At 38.8% G+C, this 14,657-nt stretch overlaps 1 protein-coding gene across 3 annotated transcripts in view; it reads left to right on the top strand.

Moving 5' to 3' along the window:
• Nucleotides 1-14,657, top strand: part of IGSF11 (immunoglobulin superfamily member 11) — a 144,858-nt gene that overhangs the window by 107,144 nt on the left and 23,057 nt on the right. The window lies entirely within an intron of this gene.

The following is a 14,657-nucleotide window of genomic DNA, read 5'->3' as shown; positions in this document are numbered from 1 at the left end:
GGGGAGTGTTCCCTTTTTTTTCCTGGAAGAATTTGTATATAGAATTAGCATTATTTTTTCATTAACCATTTGGCAGAGTTCACAATTGAAGCCATTTGGACCTGGTATTATCTTGGTCAATGGATTCTTAAATGCAAATTAACTCATTGTTTTAAATGAACATAGGGCTAGTCAGGATATATGTTTTATAGACAGCTTTGGTAGTTTCTGTCTTTCAAGGGATTTTTTCATTTCATCTGAATTTCTAAATGTATATTAGCATAAAGTTGTTTATAATATCCCTTTGTTATTCTCTCAATGTCTCTGGGATCTGTAGTTATGTCCCTTCTTTCATAATGGGAATTTATATCTTCTCTTTTCTACTCTTAATCAGTCTGGCTGAAGATTTATCAATTATTGACTTCTCAGAGAACCAGCTTGTGATTTTAGTGATTTACTTCATTAATAATTTTCCTGTCTTCATTTTTAAAATTTCATATTATCTTAAAAAAAAACACAATTCTATTAATTATTTATTTTGGCTGTGCTGGTTCTTTGTCGCTGGGCACGGGCTTTTCTGTAGCTGTGGAGAGTGGGGGCTACTCTTTGTTGCAGTACACGTCTTCTCATTGTGGTGGCCTCTCAAACTACAAAGCATGGGCTCTAGGGTGGCTGGGCCTCAGCAGTTACAGCACATGGGCTCAGTAGGTGCAGTTCCGGGCTCTAGAGCACAGGCTCAATAGCTGTGGTGCACAAGCTTAGTTGCTCCATGCCATGTGGGATCTTCTTGGACCAGGGATCAAACCTGTGTCTCCTGTATTGGCAGATGCATTCTTTACCACTGAGCCACCAGGGAAGCTCTGAATTCTATATTATTTTATACTTTTCTTCTTTCGACTTGCTTCTGACTTTTCTTAGTTTCTCAAGGTAGGTGCTAAGGTTGTTGATTATAAACCTTTCTCCTTTTATACTGTGAGCATTTAGATGCTATTAATTTTCCTTAAAATAGTGCTTTGTTGCCTCCCATAAAATTTTATGTTTTGTGTTTTAATTTTTATGCAATTCAAAATTTTTTCTGATTTTCCTTAAAATTTGACCTTTGACCCATGAATTATTTAGAAGTGGATTTTTATAAACCTTTGATGATTTTCTGGATTTCCTTCTGTTATTGTGTTCCAATTTAATTCATATTCTTGGTGTGATTTTTAATTATTTTACGTTTGTTAAAGTTTTATAGCTCAGAATACGACCTGTCTCAGTGAATGTTACATGTGCACTTGAAAATACTATGTATTTCATGATGTTGGATAGTGTTCTTAAAAAAATCTCAGTTATGTTAAGTTCATTGGTAGTGTTTAGTCAGTTCAGTTGCTCAGTTGTGTCCAACTCTTTGCGACCCCATGGACTGTGGCGCACCAGGCCTCCCTGTCCATCACCAACTCCTGAAGCCTACTCAAATTCATGTCCATCGAGTTGGTGATGCCATCCAGCCATCTCATCCTCTGTCGTCACCTTCTCTTCCTGCCTTCAATCTTTCCCAGCATCAGGGTCTTTTCTAAGGAGTCAGCTCTTCGCATCAGGCGGCCAAAGTACTGGAGTTTCAGCTTTAGCATCAGTCCTTCCAATGAATATTTAGGACTAATTCCCTTTAGGATGGACCGGTTGGATCTCCTTGCAGTCCAAGGGACTCTCAAGAGTCTTCTGCAACATTGCAGTTCAAAAGCATCCATTCTTTGGTGCTCAGCTTTCTTTATAGTCCAACTCTCATGTCCATAAGTGACTACCAGAAAAGCCTTAGCTTTGACTAGATGGACCTCGGTTGGCAAAGTAATGTCTCTGCTTTTTAATATGCTGTCTAGGTTTGTCATAGCTTTTCTTCCAAGGAGCAAGCATCTTTTAATTTCATGGCTACAGTCACCATCTGCAGTGATATTGGAACCCCCCCCCAAATAAAGTCTCTCACTGTTTCCATTGTTTCCCCATATATTTGCCATGAAGTAATGGGACCAGATGCCATGATCTTAGTTTTCTGAATGTTGAGCTTTAAGCCAACTTTTTCACTCTTCTCTTTCACTTTCATCAAGAGGCTCTTTAGTTCTTCTTCACTTTCTGCCATAAGGGTGGTGTCATCTGTGTATTTGAGGTTATTGATATTTCTCCCAGCAATCTTGATTCCAGCTTGTACTTCACCCAGCCCAGCATTTCACATGATGTATTCTGCTTCTAAGTTAAATAAGCAGGGTGACAATATACTACCTTGATGTACTCCTTTCCCAATTTGGAACCAGTCTATTTTTCCATGTCCAGTTCTAACTGTTGCTTCTTGCCCTTCACACAGATTTCTCAGGAGACAGGTTGTTTAGGTGCTCTGTATTTTTACTGGTTTGTTACTTTTGTTATTGATTTTTTATATAGTTATTTTATGTAATTGTTAATGACAGAAGAGTGTTCTAAAATCTCCGTGATTTGGATTTTTTTCTTTTTGTCCTTTCAGTTCTATCGGTTTTTGCTTCATGAACTGTGAAGCTCTGTTGTTAGGTGCATACACAAGACTATTATGTTCTTAGTGATTTTGACCCACTTATTATTTAATGTACCTCTCTGTTCCTCTTTCGGTGATCTAGTTCTCCTCTCTTCACATGCTGCTTCTTTCTCAAACTGTCCAACAGGAGAAAGGTCGTATTGGATTTGCCAGGCACTGTTGTATTTGGTACATCTTTAGACGAAGATCTTATGACAGTTACCTCATGAACAGCTGTCTGATCTGTGGTGCTGAATCCTGGCACAATCATTTGTATCCAGAATATGAATGAGATCCTGTGCTACAAACCATGGTGATCTGTGTTTAAGGAATTGCTTCATTCTGCCTTCTCTGAAGGGGATTTTGATTCTAGTAGCAATCATATTATTACGTTCATCATGACATTGCAAAACCGGGTCTATCTTTGTGGCTTGCTTCTTTATACATATAATTTTAATCACATTACTCAGTTTTACAAAAGGATTTGCAAACCCAGATGTTCATAGCAGACAGGCGGGTATCCTGACTGAGTAAAGTGGACCATATTGTAAACAGTAGGGAGTGGTGGCGACTGTGGCAATGGGGAGAGCTCATAATTTGGCTGAAGAGGCAGTATTAATCAATTGCCATGAGAAATAGAAGCTCAATATTACTAACACCTACAGTTTTTAAAGATAAGTTGGTAATCTAGAGTTTTATATTATTTAGTTGTAATTGAAAGTACTTAAAAATGCTGAGTGGGTCATATAATATAAGCCAAACAGAATATCTGTGTAAATCATCTGTAACTTTGCTAGTCTTTCATCAGTCCTGTAAGGGAATTCCTAAATGTAATTCCTAAATTACACCTGTGCCCTAAGCCAGGTGTAAAATCAGAAGAGGGTGATTATAGTGGGAGACTCGCTGTAGGAGATTCCGATAAGGTCACATCACATTCTAGGAGTTATTGCTGAGTAGAAGTCACCCATGTAATAGATATGCCATGTCATGAAGGGGCAAAATAGTCATGTGTGTATACTTTTGATTGCTTGCAGAGTCACAGAGGGGCATGCTAATTAATGTAGAGTGTGAGCATTGATTCAGTACAAGGCCTTGACCTCCCTCTGGACCTCTGTCTCACCTCTGGGCCTGCTCTAAGGAAATAGTTTCATTATTTGGGGCCCCTGGCATGCTGTTTGCCCTTGGCATGTTTCTTGAGGAATGCTTGTTGTTGTAAAGGAGGAGTCAGTGAGAAGGCACTGCTGTGACCTTTAAAGAGACACCATAATACCATGGAATTATAACACTGTAATACCATGGGACATGTATACAGTCAGAAGATGAAGATGTGTAATTTTATGGTAGCCTGCCTTTGTATACTAACAATAAAGTATGCATATTGTTTAATATGGCATAAAGTGAAGTAGAGCCTTGGCAGTGATCCTGTAAATTGATTAATGTAGATGACCTGTGCATAATAGAGCCATCTACATTGATCAGATTAACCAAATATTTACTCTTCATTTAGTTTAGTGCTGTGTTGATGGCCAGCACCTAATTTAATATCAATTAACACATTGTTTTCTAGTTAAGATTGCAGTTTATATTATATAATGAACATCTGGTGGCTCAGAAAGTAAAGAATCTGCTTATAATGCAGGAGACCTGGGTTCAAGCCTTGGGTCAGGAAGATCCTCTGGAGTAGGAAATGGCAACCCACTCCAGTATTCTTGCCTGGAGAATTCCGTGGACAGAGGAACCTGGTGGACTATACTGTCTATGGGGTTGCATAGAATTGGAGACAACTGAGCAAGTAAGACTTTCACTTTAACATTATATAATAATAACAATTGTAAAGATAGATTATTTCATCTGATTAAAAATTGTTTGAAATATATGAAGAGAAAATGATTTCTTTAAAAATCCCTATGACATTAGAGACTTGTGTTATTCCATATTTTCTTCTGGGAAATGAGTATAGCATAAAATTTTTGTTTTTTTGAAATTTATTTCAGTTTGATAGAACTAAAAGCTGAATTTGAACAAACTAAGTGAATTTTACAACTTTTATATCCATGAAATAACACCAGAAATCATGTGGGAATCATATAAGCCAATACACATTATGTGACTGCTGATAACTAACATTTTGGGTGAAAGTACAGCATAGGTCTACCCAAGTACCATTAAGTCCTTTGATGCTTTGCTAACCATATTCCCAGAGCAGTGTTCTGGGAGTTGGGCTGATACTGAAACATGAAAACATGCTCCATAGACATCGGCAAACACTATTTCAACATCTTAGTTGGAATGCTTGCGCCAATGCTGCTTCTGAACTTTGGGTGTTCCGGCTCTCATGGGGTTGCAGGGGAGGCCTGTGTCCTTTGAGTCCAGCCCATCACTGTCAAATTCCTTTGTTCTCTTGGCTGTGTAGTGTGGATGATCCTTCTTCAGATTTCTAAGGATTCTTTGCTGCCAGCTTTTTTCCCCTCTAACATGTACCTCTTGGTCTGAGAAAATGTGAATCTTTCTGCTTTAAATCTTGGGAAATAGTGCTCTAAAGAAAGAGTATAGACAACTGTTATTTATGGTTTCAACTCTTGGGAGGAAACAGGGCCATGTGCTTTATGTCTTTCTTGTTTAATTGCTAAGAGTCATTCAGAATTCATGAGTTGACTTAATTTTTCTTGGGCGAAAGTACTAAGAAAAGATTCAAGTCTGCAAAATGCTGCCAATTCAACTCCTAAATTATGCATTTTACATGTAAACATTGCAAATTGTAAGATATTTTAAATGAATTTTTAATTCAGTTATTTAGCATTAAAGTTTAAATTCTTGCCTAGAGTTTCAAACATGGAAATACACTCTAAAAGAAAGTATTTCATTAAAAAAATAATAAAATAGAAAAAATTAATTATTTAAATTTTGAAACACATTCATTTCCTTCCTTCTTTACTCTTTTGAAGAAATTTTCATTTGTATTCAGTATGTTAAATAGGAATCTTGAGACACAATCACAAAGCAACATTTTGTTTTCCAAGAGTTTAAATTTATTCAAGATCTGTTTAAATTTATTCAAGATCCACTTTTTCTAGATGAAAATTTAAGCAGGTTACACATTTTTTTTTGATTACTCTGAGTTTAAAAATAAAGCAAGAAAATCTCAATTTATATACAAATATCTATGTGTAGTTCTCAGAATGCTAGTGATCCACCCAGTAGTCCAGAGGTCAGCCTCCAGCTTCCTTCTGCTGGAAGTCTCATTAGACAACCCTTTCAGACAGAATCTAAGGCAACCCTGCACCAGCTCTTACGTGCGTTCACTTCTCATCCACTCAGATGTGCTTTGCCGTGACAGATTCAGGGAAAGTAGGTCCTTTTGCTGGCTAGGAGTGGAATGGAACTGACTGCATACCACACCTCTCCACAGAGTTTCTTTACTGACATTCACACCTCAGCAGTTTATTCTCTATGTAGTCCTAAAAGTTGCATTGCCAGTTTTCAGCCATCTTTGTGCAAATCCTTCAGTATAGTCAGTCTTAAAATTTGTTTTGATATCTTGTGTCGTATATCTGACATTTAGGGTGTTGGATGACTTGCCAAATTCTGTTCACAGAGAATTCTGATAGTTCAGGAACATAGCAGACTACTTACGTTAAGTTCTGTGTATGTGAGACTGACAGGAGAGCGGATACATTAATGTTTACAAATAAATTGAGTTTTTAATTGCTCAGTTTTGGTCTTCTTGGTAAAGAAGTGCCCCATCACCTTAATCATACTACAAGTAATAATATCATTTGCTTTTGGAGATATGCTCTGGGGAAGAGTTTGAAATGGTAGAAAATATACTCCATCAAAAGTCAGAAGAAATAGGTCCTAGTTTTAAGACCTTTGGCAGGACTGTCTCTTTGGATCACATAGTATTTTCATGTGCAAATTGACTTACTGAGTTTTTATTGTGGGCTTACTGTATTGGAGTTATTCATGTACCTCACAGTATTCTAATGAAATTATCTTAATTACACTGATCAAAATATGATTACAAGTTGAATATATTCAAAATGAAAGAACACTGCTTTACAAGACCCTGATCTTTCCATAAGTTGTTAGGAAAGGCTTTTCTGTTAGAAGATAACACTTGAGTTAATAGGAAGAATGAGTTCAGTTCAGTCGCTCAGTTGTGTCCGACTCTTTGCGAACCAAGAACTGCAGCACGCCAGGCCTCCCTGTCTATCAGCAATTCCCGGAGTTCACACAAACCTATGTCTATTGAGTCGGTGATACCATCCAACCATCTCATCCTCTGTTGTCCCCTTCTCCTCCTGCCCTCAATCTTTCCCAGCATCAGGGTCTTTTCAGATGAGTCAGCTCTTCACATCAGGTGGCCAAAGTATTGGAGTTTCAGCTTCAAAATCAGTCCTACCAGTGAACACCCAGGACTGATCTCCTTTAGAATGGACTGGTTGGATCTCTTCGCAGTCCAAGGGACTCTCAAGAGTCTTCTCCAACACCACAGTTCAAAAGCATCAATTCTTCGGCGCTCAGCTTTCTTCACAGTCCAACTCTCACATCCGTACATGACTACTGGAAAAACCATAGCCTTGACTAGACAGACCTTTGTTGGCAAAGTAATGTCTCTGCTTTTTAATACGCTCTCCAGGTTGGTCATAACTTTCCTTCCAAGGAGTTAAGTGTCTTTTAATTTCATGGCTGCAATCACCATCTGCAGCGATTTTGGAGTCCAGAAAAATAAAGTCTGCCACTGTTGCCACTGTTTCCCCATCTATTTGCCATAAAGTGGTGGGACCAGATGCCATGATCTTAGTTTTCTGAATGTTGAGCTTTAAGCCAACTTTTTCACTTTCTTCTTTCACTTTCATCAAGAGGCCCTTTAGTTTTCTTCACTTTCTGCCATAAGGGTGGTGTCATCTGCATATCTGAGGTTATTGATATTTCTCCCGGCAATCTTGATTCCAGCTTGTGCTTCATCCAGCCCAGCGTTTCTCATGATGTACTCTGCATATAAGTTAAATAAGCAGGGTGACAATATACAGCCTTGATGTATTCCTTTTCCTATTTGGAACCAGTCTGTTGTTCCTTGTCCAGTTCTAACTGTTGCTTCCTGACCTGCACATAGGTTTCTCAAGGGGCAGGTCAGGTGGTCTGGTATGTCCATCTCTTTCAGAATTTTCCACATTTTATTGTGATCCACATAGTCAAAGGCTTTGGCATAGTCACTAAAGCAGAAATAGATGTTTTTCTGGAACTCTCTTACTTTTTTGATGATCCAGTGGGTGTTGGCAATTTGATCTCTGGTTCCTCTGCCTTTTCTAAAACCAGCTTGAACATCTGGAAGTTCACTGTTCACATATTGCTGAAGCCTGGCTTGGGGAATTTTAAGCATTACTTTACTCGCATATGAGATGAGTGCAATTGTGTGGTAGTTTGAGCATTCCTTGGCATTGCCTTTCTTTGAGATTGGAATGAAAACTGACCTTTTCCAGTCCTGTGGCCAGTTCTGAGTTTTCCAAATTTGCTGACACGAGTAGGAGGTTATTAAGTAAAGCATTGGGTGTGGAGAAGAGCAAATCAGAGGAAAGGCAGAAGACAGGGCAAAGGCTCTGACTGAAGAAGTCAAGAGAAATTTAATTGGTAAAATGGATCAGATTTGATCATGGGTTGGGTTTGGGTGATGGTAAGAGAGTAGAAAGAATCAATGAAGATGTATAAATTTCTGACTTGTCCAACTTGATTGCTAGTTGAGCCCTTTGCTAGAACAGGGAACTCTAGAAAGGAGCCAGATAGGTATATAGGGGATGCAGGCATGGGGGTGAAGATCAAGAATTTGATCTTGGACAAGTTGACTTGAGGTACCTTTGAGATAGCTACTTGGAGATATGAGAAGTATTCAGATATGGAAAGAAAACCAGAAGTAAATTGTATCACCAAAGCTACAGGAAAACTGTGTTTCAAGGAGAGGGAAATGGTCATCAGTGTTAGATGCTCCTGAGAGTCCAAGAATGAATTAAAGAGTTTTGGAGCCATCAGGAGATCTCTGGGAAACCTAGGGAGAACTGTTGTTAAGAAGTCATGTTGGCCAGAGTGGATTAAAGACTGAATGGTAGAAGAGTCTGGAGAGAGTGGGTATAGGCCGCTCTTTCAAACAGATTGTGGTGAGGTATCAGAGAGAGGGCAGTCCCTGGAGGAAACCATGGGCTGGAGGGAGGGAGGAATTTTGCACTAAGTGGAAATACTTGAGTATGCTTAAATGCTGTCAAAAAGTCTTAAGTGTGGAGAGGGGAGGTTGAGGTTACACAAGACGGGACAGTCTGTGATAAGGTTACTAAGAGGGCCAGGAGGATGGAATATAAAAAATATGCTCAGATGAGGGGGTGGGGTTCACCTTAGATGAGCTTCTTTAAGAGGAGAGAGGAAAAAGAGGACTAGGCAGATCGAAGCTGACTTGTAGGTTTGGAAGCAGATGAGGGAGTTTTCATCTGATGACTTTATGCAAAAATCCATACTAATTTAAAATTTTGTGATTCTGTAATAGAGTAGTGACAGTAATAATAAACATTTATGGACTGATCTCTATGTGCTATGTGGTGGTTAATTAGTTAAGTGTGGTAGTTAAGTATACATTCTCTGTAGATAAAGTGTTTGGATTTGAATCCAAGGCTTACCACTTTCTATGTGACCCTGAACTATGTGACCTAGAACTGGTTGTTATTCTCTCTGGGCCTCAATATCTTATATATGAGCTATGAAATACATAAGATCTCCAGGGATCAAACCCAGATCTCCCACATTGCAGGATTCTTTACCAGCTGAGCTACCTGGGAAGCCATAAAATACTTCATAGTATTAAATGAGAGAGAGAGTGTTTGTATGTGTATGCACATGTATATGTTTATATATCCAGTTCCAGTTCAGTCGCCTAGTCATGTCCGACTAGACATGTCATGACCCCATGAACCTCAGCACGCCAGGCCTCCCTGTCCATCACCAAATCCCAGAGTTCACCCAAATCCATGTCCATTGAGTCAGTGATGCCATCCAACCATCTCATCCTCTGTTGTCCCCTTCTCCTCCTGCCCTCAATCTTTCCCAGCATCAGGATCTTTTCAAATGAATCAGCCCTTCACATCAGGTGGCCAAAGTATTGGAGTTTCAGCTTCAACATCAGTCCTTCCAAAGAATATTTAGGACTGATTCCCTTTAGGATGGACTGGTTGGATCTCCTTGCAGTCTAAGGGACTCTCAAGAGTCTTTTCCAACACCACAGTTCAAAAGCATCAATTCTTCGGCGCTCAGCTTTCTTTATAGTCCAACTCTCATATCCATACATGACTACTGGAAAAACCATAGCCTTGACTAGATGGACGTTTGTTGGCAAAGTAATATCTCTGCTTTTTAGTATGCTGTCCAGGTTGTTCATAACTTTCCTTCCAAGGAGTAAGCATCTTTTAATTTCATGGTTGAAATGACCATCTGCAGTGATTTTGGAGCCCCCACAAAATAAAGTCAGCCACTGTTTCCCCATCTGTTTGCCATGAAATGATGGGACCAGATGCCATGATCTTAGTTTTCTGAATGTTGAGTTTTAAGCCAACTTTTTCACTCTCCCCTTTCACTTTCATCAAGAGTTCTTCTTTAAAAAAGTTCTTTAAAAGAGTTCTTCTTTTTTTAAAGTTTCATCTTTAGTTCTTCTTCACTTTAGTTAGTGCTTAATTGAATAGTCATTGGAAGGACTGATGCTGAAGCTGAAGCTCCAGTACTTTGGCCACCTGATGCAAAGAGCTAACTCATTAGAGAAGACCCTGATACTGGGAACAATTGAGGTCAGGAGTAGAAGGGGGCCATAGAAGATGAGATGGTTGGATGACATCACTGATTCAATGGATATGGGTTTGAACAAACTCTGGGAGATAGTGAAGGACAGGAAAACCTGGCGTGCTGCAGTCCATGGGGGTCAAAAAGAGTTGGACACAAATTAGTGACTGAGTAACAGCAATGTAGACTTGCTGTGTGTGTTGTCAGCTAAAGTAGTGACTGAGGGAGTGGTCACCATCCGCCATCAGCATCAGGCACCGCCTTCATTACACTCTCCTGAAGATGAAAATATTAGCCTTATTTTACAAATAAGTGGTGTAATCAGAGAATAAGTGACTTATTTGAGGCCCCACAGCAGAGCAGATAAAAGAGTCAGATTTCAAACTAGGCCTTATCCAACTTCAAATGTATGCTTTTATGAGTTTTGAAAGCAGTTTATCTAGAATATTTCTTCTGCAGTTATCTCAGTGCCTGAGATTATAGTTAACCTTGAGTAAAAAAGAGAAGTATACAGCATTGTAATTCAACTGTACTTCAGAAAAAAATAAATAAATTAAAAAACGCGAGGTAAATGAAGTCAGTCTTGCACAGCTTTTGCTACCCCGGAGTCTGCCCTCTGCCAGCAGACCTGCTCCTACTTCTCATCCCCGACCCCGGTCCTGCGAATCTCCTCTTCCTTTACTGGAATCCTGCCATATTTTGGTAGTTTTCCCACCTACATCTCTATATTTCATTCTTTACCTTTCACTGCCCCCCTTTTTTCTTTTTAAAATTTGAGTCAAAGATGGTGTAATTTCAATCACTAATCACTAATTCAGCTTGAAATTAGTGATTTGGGGGTGGAGAGTATACGTTATCCTGTACAGTTAAAGGGGATGGGGCGCATCCCCTGTGCTTCTTTGGAGTAACATCTCAAGAATGAAGGGATGGAGGTTTTGTGCCAGTTTGGTGTCCACGGTTACTTTTTAAATTTTATTTATCTATTGAGTTTTGGCTCTGCTGGGTCTTCACTGCTGCACGGGCTTTTCTCTAGCTGTGGTGCGTGGAGGCTGCTCTGGTTGTGGTGTGTGGGCTCCTCATGGCGATGGCTTCTCTTGTGGAGAGTGGGCTTTGGGCCTGCGGGCTCAGCAGCTGCAGCTCTCAGGCTCTGGAGCACACTCTCAGTGCTTGTAGCGCGTGAGCTCTGCTGCTCTGTGGCAGGAGGGGTCTTCCTGGACTAGGGACTGAACTTGTGTCTTCTGTATTGGCAAACTGATTCTTAGCCACTGAGCCACCAGGGAAGCACCCACATTTACTTAAAAAAAAAAAAATCTCCACTACATTTATAATAATCTTTGGAACAAATGCCCTCCCTTTACCTATTTCTACCCAGGAGGTGGCTTTTTCCTGCCAGTGCCTGTTCTGTGATCAAATAACCTTCGCTGTTTGCCTCTTAGGTTCTGTCAACTTTCCTTTTTAAAATTGAGAGACTTTCCCTAATGTTATTTAACTTAAAAGACTTTTCCTGATGTTATCAAGTACTTTATATTCTACCACAGATGGCTTATTTTATGAAACATTTTATCCTGCAAGTTTAACTCCCCAGAGTTTCATCAGACTATATATGAAGAACAGGAAGTTTTATAGAAGAAAGGTGCTATGAACATTTTTTTTAATACTAATTGTAATCATAACAATATATTATTTTGTTACTTTTTTGGGAGAATTGAGATAATATCACTTCAAAATAAAACAGTTTGAGATACTGCCATGGACTTACTGTATTTTTCATAGTTAGAATAACTTCTTTGTTGGATTCCTCTGACTTAACCTCCTGTAATTCGCATACTGTTCTATAGTCCCAGAGGGCGGGCATTCTTTTCAGAAGAGATAACAGTTGATTTTGACTTGCCAGGAGTTAGCTCTGGTAAGTTACTGTTTTCTTTTTTTGAATTTTAATAACGATACTGGGGTATAATTTATACTACAAAGAACTCACCCATTGTAAATATAAAATTACGTTGTTTTTAGTAGATTTGTAGGGTCACACAGCCATCAGAATAAATCAGTTTTAGTTTTCCGTTGCCCTGGAAAGTTCCACTGAACCTATTTGCCTCAGTCTCTTTTCCTTTCTCTCTAGTCCCATGCAGCCAAGCCACTGATTTGCCTCTTCTCGATGTAGATTTGCCTTTTCTGGACTTTTCGTATTAGTGGAATAATGCAGTATATCGGAGAAGGCAATGGCACCCCACTCCAGTACTCTTGCCTGGAAAATCCCGTGGACTGAGGAGCCTGGTAGGCTGCAGTCCATGGGGTCGCTGAGAGTCAGACACGACTGAGCGACTTCACTTTCACTTTTCACTTTCATGCATTGGAGAAGGAAATGGCAACCCACTCCAGTGTTCTTGCCTGGAGAATCCCAGGGACGGGGGAGCCTGGTGGGCTGCCGTCTTTGGGGTCGCACAGAGTCGGACACGTCTGAAGCGACTTAGCAGCAGCAGCAGCAGCAGCAGTATGTATTAAGAGTTGGACATGACTCAGCGACTGAACTGAACTGAGGCTTTTGAATCTGGGGTCCTTTTACTTAGCAAAATGGTTTTGAGAGGCTCATCCATGTTGTAACATGTATCAGTAGCTTGTTGCTTTTTATTTATGCATGGTATTTCATTGTATGGATATATCACATTTTGTTTATTCATCAGCTAATGGATATTTATATTTTTTCCATTCACAAGTATGAGATCAATAATGCTGTTATAAGCATTCGTAGTCTTTGCATGGACATATATTTTCATTTTACTTGCGTAGATTCCTAGGAATGAAATTTCTGGGTTGTATGGTAAGTTTACTCTATGTCTATGTTAAATGGTTTTAAGGAACTGAAACTATTTTCTGAAGTTATTGTACCATTTTACATTCCCACCAGCAGTAAATGGGGAGGAGTCCAGGGGAGGAGTCCAGTTTCTCTACACTCTCATCAGTGCTTCATATTGTCTGGATTATAGCCATTCCAGTGGCTGTGTGATGGTACCTCATTATGGTTTCGACTTGCAATTTCCTAGCAAGTAATAATGCTGAGCATCTTTCCGTGTGCTTACTAATTACCTTTGTTAAAATATTTACTCAGACTTTGCCCATTTTAATATTAGGTTGTTTGTCTTCTTATTATTGAGTTGTAATAGTTCTTTATATATTCTATATACAAACCCTTTATCAGATATGTAATTTACAGATATTTTTCCCACTCTATACTTTGATTTTTTTATCTTCTTAATTAAGTCTTTTGAAGTACAAACTGTTTAAAAATTTTAATGAAGTCTAGTTTATTGTTTTCTTTTACAATTTATGGTCCTGGTGACACATCTAAGACCTCTTTGACTAACCCAAGGCCACAGAAATTTTCTCCTATATTTGTGTCTAGAAGTTTTATAGCTTTAATGCTTACATTCAGGTTTATGATATATTTTTTGAATTGATTTTTGTGTATGTGGTGAGGTAAGGTCTGAGTTAAACTTTTTGCATATTAATATTGAACTGTTTCAGTATGATTTGTTGAAAAGACTATTTTTCCCTCATTTAATTGTCTTCTGCCTCTGTTGAAAGCGTTCGATCATAAATACAGGGTTTATTTCAGAACTGTCAATCCTGTGCCATTTGTCTGGGGCTCTGTTCTGATGCCAGTACTGCACCGTCTTGATTGCTATGGCCAATTTATAGAAAATTTTGAAATCAGATAGTGTAACTTCTCCAAATTTGTTCTTTTTCGGTATTCTTTTGGCTGTTCTAGTTCTTTGCCTTTTCATGTGTTTTATAATTAGTATCTACAGGAAGTCTGCTTCAATTTTTATTGTTTTTACTCTCTATATGTAGACCAGTTAGGGTAGGATTGGTGTCTTAACAATACTGAATCTTCCAACTCATGAGGGTTGCATATCTGCCCTTTTATTTAGTCTTTTTTTTATTTCTTTCATTGCATTTTATAGTTTTTAGGGTATAGATCCTGGACATATTTTGTTGAATTTACAGTGTTCTATTGTGCAGTGATGCTTTAAAATGTTTTCAGTCTATGTCTCATCCCTCATCACCATGAAAACTTTGCTCAAATGCTTTTGGTTAATTTCTCCGAGTTTGTATTCGAATCTGACAAATATAAGATAGTGTCTTATAAAATAAATAAGTACCCTCTAAAATTTTTTATTTATAGTCTCTAAGAGGTAAAGGGGTAAACAGTTTTTATTACTTTGACTTAGTGAATGGTCAGCAGATGTTTAATAAGTACTGTCATGTCAGTCTGTCTACGTTACTGACAATATAAAACACGAACTTTCTCTGAAGGGATTTGGTCTATCACATGACCTCCTGTCCT

This window comes from Bos indicus, chromosome 1 (genome assembly GCF_029378745.1).
Source record: "Bos indicus isolate NIAB-ARS_2022 breed Sahiwal x Tharparkar chromosome 1, NIAB-ARS_B.indTharparkar_mat_pri_1.0, whole genome shotgun sequence".
NCBI lineage: Eukaryota > Metazoa > Chordata > Mammalia > Artiodactyla > Bovidae > Bos > Bos indicus.
Note: the sequence above shows the minus strand (reverse complement) of the source record. Positions and strands in the feature narration are given on the sequence as shown.